The 9,187-nt window shown below is 32.6% G+C and overlaps 2 pseudogenes; both read right to left on the bottom strand.

The window, feature by feature from the left end:
* Window positions 1-3,892: 3,892 nt before the first annotated feature.
* LOC129892779 (uncharacterized) lies at window positions 3,893-4,638 on the bottom strand (annotated as a pseudogene).
* A 118-nt stretch (window positions 4,639-4,756) lies between these two features.
* Window positions 4,757-8,456, bottom strand: LOC129892778 (uncharacterized; annotated as a pseudogene).
* Between the last annotated feature and the right edge of the window lie 731 nt (window positions 8,457-9,187).

Raw genomic sequence — 9,187 nt, 5'->3', positions numbered from 1 at the left:
TAATTTCCCACAAAATGAATATTTTAAAGGATACATATATGATTTATTATGCATACATTAAATTATGTTCCATATTAAATAAATATTTTAATGTTTCCTCAATGTTCATGCATCCTTACATACTTAGTACATTCAAAGTACTAACGCATACTCTTTTGCCTACATGATATCATCATGTAGGGACCAGTGCTCCTCCTCGTTCTTCTTCACGTGGCTAGTTGATATTCCATTGAAGACTACTTTTGGTGAGTTCCCATGTTCCGGGAACAATACTCCTTTATCTTTCTAGCTTATGATATGTTAAGATATTTTACTATGGCATTTTTTCTATTATGATTGAGGGTGGGCTAGGGACTTGTCTTAGCCCCGTTAAATTTAATAGTTAGAGGTATTGTTGGACATATGTAAGTTGAAGATTTACTATTATGATTTCCGCTTGTTTATTTATCATCATTACCTATGAAAGGCTAAAAAAATGCTAAGAGGCTTGATTGAGTTACTTTCGGGTTCCTCATTCGCCATGTCACGTCTAGGCCCTAGGCTTGGGTCGTGACAAAACCGCTAAATATCGAAAACTCAAATGAAAGTACAAGTCTCAATATGTCTTCAATTATCAAACAGATTAAAGCATAAAAATACAGAAAGTACGAGAGTTTGCTGGATATCAATGGCTACCTCTCTCAACTCCCAAAAGCCTTGACTGATCAAGAATAGAGCCGGTGATCAAAGTCTAGGCTCGAAATCTACACAAGTGTAGAAGCATGGGTGAATATCAAACAACATAGTACCCAGCAAGCTAAGTAGAACGACTAAGTAAATTTAAAGAATACACGAACTTCGTTTTCAACCCAACCAAACCTCCAGACTACAACCTGTACAGAAATTAGCCCAACCTAATAGTTCATACTATACCGTTCAATAATATACAGAACACAGCTCAATATCACAAGATGTATGGTACAATTACTCACAAGTCAAAAATAAGCATCAAACTATCAACACAGATATGTAGAATATGTATATGTACACTTAATGATCATGTATGTGTGCAATTGTCGGTAAAAAACTCGACATGATAAACTCTGATCGGAAATGACCTCGGCCTCATAATCTTTAATCGAAAATGACCTCAATCCCACAACCTCATTGGAAATGACATCGGCCATATGCTTTCGCCGGAAATGACCTCGACAATGTAATCCCACTGGAAATGACCTCGGCCATATGCTTTCGCCGAAAATGACCTCGACAATATAATTTTATCGAAAATGACCTCGGCCTATCAATCTCCTGTTGAAAATGATCTCAACAATATAATCTAACCGTAAATAACCTCGGCCTATCAATCTCTAGCCAAAAATGACATCGGCCTCACAATCCCATATATCTCATCAGAGTATTTCAAAACCAATGCAAACAGCATGCTCACACAAGTAATGAGGAATAATCAATTTAGACAAACCGTAATCATAATTAGACTATCAAGTATTTTATCAAATACACGTAGATATCTAGATTGTGGCATGTAATATTCAATACTCAATAATATCACACATCACCTTTTATTAACCCGTCAATTCATTTTAGATTAGTTCATATCACAATTAAACCCATAACCTCATTTCCTTTCGCCCCAACACATATACAACGGGATGTTCAGGAATTCTAAGAGATTCACGAAGTTTTGACAGTCCACTTGCCTTAGCCAAAATGCGATCAATCAATCCACGTGTGCCTTTTCCTTCCAATTATATTCCGAATTGCCATAATCTATTCAAATATTATTTCAAAATTAGAAATCAAACCTGACGATACTAAAAATGCAAAATTCGGTAAAAAAGGGTCAAAGACACAAAATTCGACTTCGCAAAATAGGGTTTAAGTCCGGAAATTTTTGGATGAATTTGTTCCTTTTCGGCTTAAGAATTCAATGGCGAAAACTGTTTCAAAAACCCAGCTCTAATCAAGTCACAATCACCATTATAAGAAATTCTCAAAGTTCTTGAAAAGGGGTTATTTTCACCCATTCAAAATCCCCAAATACATGTTTAAATCATCAATTAGTCATTGGAAAATGACGAAGTAGAGTTAAAATAACTTACCCAATGAAATCCCACGAGAAATCCTTCTCCAAATCACCTCTACCGAGCTCCAAATTTCAAAAATGGAAAAATAGCATAAACCCCGGCCAAAACCACTCTCAGATGTCGCTTAAGCAGACCCTAGCTTTTGCGAGAATTAGGTCGCTTTTGGAACCCCTGCCCCTTCGCTAAAGCGTCATCCTTAGTCGCTTTCGTAACCCTTCACCAAAATTGAACCTTCGCTTTCGCACAAGGTGTTCTCTTAAGAGAAGGTCGTTTTTGCGACACCCCCTTCGCTTAAGCGAAGTCACCAGAACCAACACCTTTCACCAAGTCTCAAAGTCTTCGAATTGACCCTCGGGATTCATTCGGGATCCCATATAAACAAATCATATATGCAATTCTACTAAACTCGACATTCCGAACTCAACGAAATCATCAGAATTTTATTTCGAGGCCTCCTTGACCCAGATATCAAAATGTCGCAACTAACCAATATTATGCCTCAAAAGACCAAAATGCCCTCGAAGCTTCCAAAAAATACACAAGAACTCTCCCTAGGCCTAAAATCACCCTCCGAATCCAACAGAGTCGTCAGAATTAAATTTTGAATGTTCGATCTTCAAATGTTGACCAAAGTCAAACCTATGGCCAGAAAGTCAATTTTTTCCAACTCAACCCCTTAAATCCATGATATGCCCCCAAATGTGATTTTATCAACTCTCCTGAACCAATTTTAATGTTCCGAAATTGATGAAATTGATGTAATTTTAGTTCGAGACCCGAAACTCTGAATGATCTCAAATATCACTTTTGAGTCATTCTAAACTTCTAAAACTCAAAGTTTACCAAAAATTCAACCTTTCAAGAAAATTACAAAACCGATATCAGATATCAATCAAATATGACTCGAGGAATGTACTAGGAAGGGTAACATGGCCTTTTTATAAAAATTTCTTAAAATGACCTTCAGGGTCATTACAATGCGCTTTTGTATTTTTTTTTTGCATACATTGCTTGACAATATTCTTTTGTCGCTGTTAAATATGTTGGTAATATTTTGAATCAACTAATATTTTTAGTGATCGTACGCAATTCATGTCTTTTTTAAATTTAATTATGTTCTTTTTACTATTCAAAATATTTTGTATAATTATATAAAGACACGTTGTCTCGAAAATCAATTTATTAATAGACTTATCATTAACAAATTTGCAAACAACTAGAAAAACAAAAAAACTTATACAACAAATATGAGTATAAAAACTTATACATATTCAAAAAATAAAAAATTCAATTGTACACAATCACAAATATACTATATATATTTATACATATTAGACAGGTATAACAAACAAGTGTATAAACTATTAACTTCTACATATTTATATTGAATATTACAGAATGAATTATACCTATAAATAACATGCATCATAAAATAATTTGTATATTCAGTTTTGACTTTTTATATAATTATATATATATATATATATTTATATTCTGTATAAATATACAAACGAATGTCGTCAACAACATTATCATATTCATTTATACATTTTTGATTTAACCTGTATACTTATACAAACATAGTTGTTCCAAGTTTCAAATTAGATTTATACAATTATCCTTAAATAAACATCTTAACGAAAAACAGCACTTAAACGATAAGAATTATTACTGTTTAGAATTTTAATAAATTCACAAATTCGTAGTGTATCAAATAATTTATTACAAGAGAAATATTCAAAATAGAAATGCAAAGCATCTTCAATTCAACAGAAGTTCAAATTATAAAATCAATCTATTACTCGTCAAGTATCTTGAGGCTTATTTCTACATGAACGCCTGTTATGACCTGCAACTCCGCATGTACTACACGTATTTTTTCACATATTCCAGAGCAACTCTCTTGAGCCCTTTGCGTTAGTCTTCTTCCTCGGCCTACTAGGTCGTCTCCTGAAAGGTAGAGGCAGAACTACATCATCCAATATGTATTCTGATATGACCCACTCTTTAATATCTGGTAAGGGATATATTGGCATGTCATAAATCTTCAGGACAGTTTTTGATTTGTATAAATCAGAGCAATATTCATCTGCTGTTAGGTTTTTCAATTTCAATATAGCCAAAGCATGTTCACATGGTATTTCTTTATACTGAAACCTACCACAAGAACATGTTTTTTTCTAAAGACACACTACAAAATTTCTGCCATCATCATTCAAATTGTGCACTTATTCAATCGATGGTAAAACCTGTTATCGCATTAACAAATAATAAATTAAAGCTTTGTATATACAGTTTTATCTTTATATTTAAAGAACAATATACAAAAAAAAATAATACATACCATCATTCTTGTGCACATAGCTTCATTCTCTATAAGTATATCCTGATACTTTTCAATCAATGGCGTAAAAGTTCCGGTGGCTTCCCTTTTATAATCATGGTTCCATCTTCCAAACATAAATCTAACCTGCTCCAAACATTTAAAGATTGACAACTCTCTAGCTGATACTAGTGCAGCATTTATACTCTCTACAATATTCGATGTCATAGTCCATCCTCAATGAACTTCTGTATAGCACCTAGCCCAATTTTCATATCCAACCAACTCTAAGTATTCTTTTACTCTTACATCTACTTTTTCCACAATCTCCATTAGACTATGAAATTCAATTTTTTTGCACGTCTTTGCCATTTTGTAGAACATAGCAGTCAACTTTTTGTGTGACTTTCTGTATTTTTTTTTGCACAGTACACCACAAATGCCATATGCAAGCGTAATGAGGCACATGAATATACACTCTCGCGACAGCCTTTATAATGCTTTTCTTTCTATCAGACACAACACACATATTATTAAGTTCCCCATACGCCTCTTTTAGTTGTTCAAATAACCATGTCCAAACTGCGTCATTTTCAAAATCAATCATACCGTACGCAAGTGAAAATATATGACCTACAAATCAATTCATATATAAATCAGTAAGCACATATATATACATATACAAAAAAATTATATATACAAACATATATATTCAATATAAAATGCACCATACCTGCTCTATCTGTAGTACTTGCTGCAACAAAAGTTCCATTATATGGTCTCCTTAGAAAACTTCCATCCACAACAACTACAGGTCGACAATGTCTAAATCTTTGTATAAAAGTACTCAAAGCAACAAATACGTACAAGAATTGATCATTAATAGTTTTCTTCAATTGTATATGAGATCCTGGATAAGTAATAGACATCATATACAAATAAGTAGGCAGCTTGTTGTAGGATTATGCAGGTGTACCCCTTAAAGATAGCAATGCCTTCTCTTTAGCCCTTCAATCACACATGTAATTAACATTAACTTCGAGATCTAATCTCACATCATTTTTAATAGCCGCAGTCGTATACTTTCATTTGTGATCTATCAGCTTAGGTTTGATAATCCCCTGTAACACCCCCTAAAATGTTATTAATTAATGGATCCTTTTATTTATGAAGTACAAATGAATTATCAAAGTTTTCTATTTAATTCAAGCATTAAACTTTATGGTTTTCATATCACGATTCCAATTGCATAGATTATTAAATATTTGAAGTTTAATCACCTATCTTATGTTAGTTTATGTTGGCTCTTAAATGCATTAAATTATTGACTTATCAAAGGTCCTTATATAAAGACATAAAAAGGTTCTAAAGTATTTTTATCATATTATGATCTCTCATGCCTAAAGTATTTTGATCATAACTATTTCTCTCATGACTAAAGTATTTTGATTATATTATGATCTCTCATGCCTAAAGTATTTTTATCATATTATGATCTCTCATGCCTAAAGTATTTTGATCATAATTATGTTCTTTCATGACTAAAGTATTTTGATTATATTATGATCTCTCATGCCTAAAGTATTTTTATCATATTATGATCTCTCATGCCTAAAGTATTTTTATCATATTATGATCTCTCATGCCTAAAGTATTTTGATCATAATTATGTTCTCTCATGACTAAAGTATTTTGATCATATTATGATCTCTCATGCCTAAAGTATTTTGATTCTTTTCTCTCATGCCTAAAGTATTTTGATCATGTTCTAACGTATTTTGATCATGTTCTAAAAGTATTTTGATCATGTTCTAAAAGTATTTTGATCATGTTCTCTTATGCCTAAAGTAATTTGGGCATAAATATTTATATAATAGTCTAAATTAGGTGATTCAAATTTCTGAGTAACCAAAACATCATTACCTACAACTTTCATGAAGAACATATCTTACGATTCAGAGTTTAAGTAGATCAAATAAATTGATCTTTGCAAGACATAGTGCTGTGATGGAATGGAGTGTTTGTAGAATAAAATTCATATCTCGATATAGAATGCTCTAAATTGGATGATTCTTGAACTAACTGAAACTAGACTTCTATATCTACAATTCTTATGAGACACCAAATCCTAATAAGAAATTTATCTTATTCAAACGCAGCTTCGAAAAACGGATATTCCGTTAAAAGAGATTTCATCTCACCTACCATAGAAAGATCTAGAACCATTTGACATCATCCATGACATTAAAATTCTCCATTGAATTTTTAAGATCATCTTTTATGATTATGTTTATTTATTGTTAGGTCACTCCTCCACACCTATAAATACCTACCTTATTTCCTCATTTTATTCACCAAGCTTTCTTAAGCAAATCTTCTCTCTATATACTTCTATACTCCTCAAATATAGTTTTAGTTTTAGTAGTATAAAAATACTACTCCGGTGATTCTTATACTCCGGGTAGTACACAAAACAAACCGGCGAGAAGAAAAAGCTAGGGGTCCAAAAGTGTTCCAATTCGAAGTAAAGCTTCTGATTTAAGGTATGTAAGGCTTTCATAGCATTGGATTGAGTTCGTCCATGCGCCCAATATTTAAATTAATTATAATTGAGTTATAGTTGAGTTTTATCCAAATCTTGAATTCTAAATGAATTAATTCTTCTTCTATTGAGTTTGATATATTTATGCATTAATATTATTATTATTGTTATCTCTCATATTATTGGAATTATTGTTCATGGCTACTTTCTCATGAATCCTAATTGATTTGATGTTCATGAATATTTTTACACATGTTTTGAGTAAAGATGTTGGCTTTTTATTATCTTCATTGATAAAAAAAAAGTTATATGAATTAATACTATATATGTATTTTATTGAGTTTTGAAAGAGAAAAAGAGTTGAGTTTGAATAAATTTGAGCAAATGATATCTTGAGCAAGATGTTTTGATGAGATGTAAATGATATTTTTGGAAGTATAATGATTGATGAACATGAAATGAGATGCGTTTGATGATTTAAATTAAAGTCCAATGAGACTAGATGATTTTAATATGAGAATATATTTTGGGAGTAGTATTGAGCACCGAGTTGGATAGGAGTTTAATTGACTCAAACCCCAGAACTATGTAGCCAGCGTAGGATGGAGGCTATGCCTCTTAAGTCCCAAAAAGAGGACTTTGATGAGTGGATCCAAGATGGTGATGTCCTTTACCCTGGCAAGGTATTGGATGGATGTGGCAATGACATCACTTCGTTGTATCATCGCTAGCTCATAAGTGATGGTTGTCGGTTAGAGAAACTCCCAACTGAGTAAGCATTGCTTATTACCATTATTTTTATTATTATATTTTTAAACTTGCATTACATATTGATGTTGAGATGATGTTGAGTTCTGAGCTGAGTTTTCTTGAGAGGAGTTTTTTTGATATCTGTCCTTACCTTCCTGCCATTTTACATACTCATACATTCCACGTACTGACGTCATTCGACCTGCATCATTTTATGATGCAGATATAAGTGTTAGATATTCTCAACAGGCGCTTCGTTGAAGATCATTATTTCTCAACTATTTGGTGAGTCCTTCTTGTATTCGGAGGAACTCCTTATCCTTTTATTATTGTTGAGTGTGATGTTTCTTTCAAGGTATCCATGGACATGTCATTGGCACCATCTAAGAGTATTAGAGGCTTCATAGACAGAGTTTGATGATGTAATCCGAGTAGTTCTCCTCAAAAACTACTTTTTCTAAGAATTATCCTTTTTTTCTTTTAATATTGATAATGACAAGCCCACATTAGTATTCTTAAGTCTTCTGCTGATGAACAAATGAGTAATGAGACCAAGTGGTTCTCTTGGAAGCCAGAGATGGTTTCTGAGTGCCGGCCACGCCTAGGGTATCCTCTCGGGGTGTGACAACCCTCCAATCACATTACTTGTTAGTTGTTTCTGCAAATATACTTTGTCCTTCAAAGGACATGTATGCTCCTTGTTGAAGGTCCTTATTTTGAACATTATAGACTTGTTAATATTCGACTCCTTCATTTTCCATTCACACTTATCAGAAAAGTATTCTAGTGTATAGCTACAGGTGAATTTCAATTCAACATATCAGTCCATACATATTATACTCAAATATATACAAATACAACACAATATGTTCTTATTCAGTTCAAACATTACCTGATCGCATTTGACTTCTTAGTTCTATACTGAAATTGGTGTGAAATTGCATATTGCTCCATCACGGATTTAGGAGTTGCTTTATCCCTATATACTTGGTCCTTTTCGACATACTTAAAATATGGATCTGAAATAACTTCATCACAATATGCTGCTTCAAGTCCCCCAAGCGGATCCACCAAATCAAAAATTGCCAATTGATTTGTCTCAAAATTGTCAACTAAATCTATACAAGTTGACTCTACATATCATTGATTTTAGTTATACAAATCGGATATTTGTTTAAATCATTAGCCTTCTTGAGAATTGCATACACTGTCACACCCATGTCATTGTGTATCCACATAGGTGTATTGCTTTGTTCTACCTTGTACTCAATCTTCAGTCTCTTGCTAGTCACATCAACATCAAGATGATTTACAATTACATTATACAACTCTAAATATGATGGTTCTCTTTGAAAACAATTCCCTCAATAGTATAATCAACATAGCAATTTTCATCATCCCATTCAACATAATGCATTACCAGTATAGTAAGGATCCCATTTCTGTGTATTGTTGAGTGCAATAAAAAGAGAATATATTATACAA

This window comes from Solanum dulcamara, chromosome 6 (genome assembly GCF_947179165.1).
Source record: "Solanum dulcamara chromosome 6, daSolDulc1.2, whole genome shotgun sequence".
NCBI lineage: Eukaryota > Viridiplantae > Streptophyta > Magnoliopsida > Solanales > Solanaceae > Solanum > Solanum dulcamara.
The sequence above is the reverse complement of the archived record's forward strand: the minus strand, read 5'-3'. Positions and strand labels throughout refer to the sequence as shown.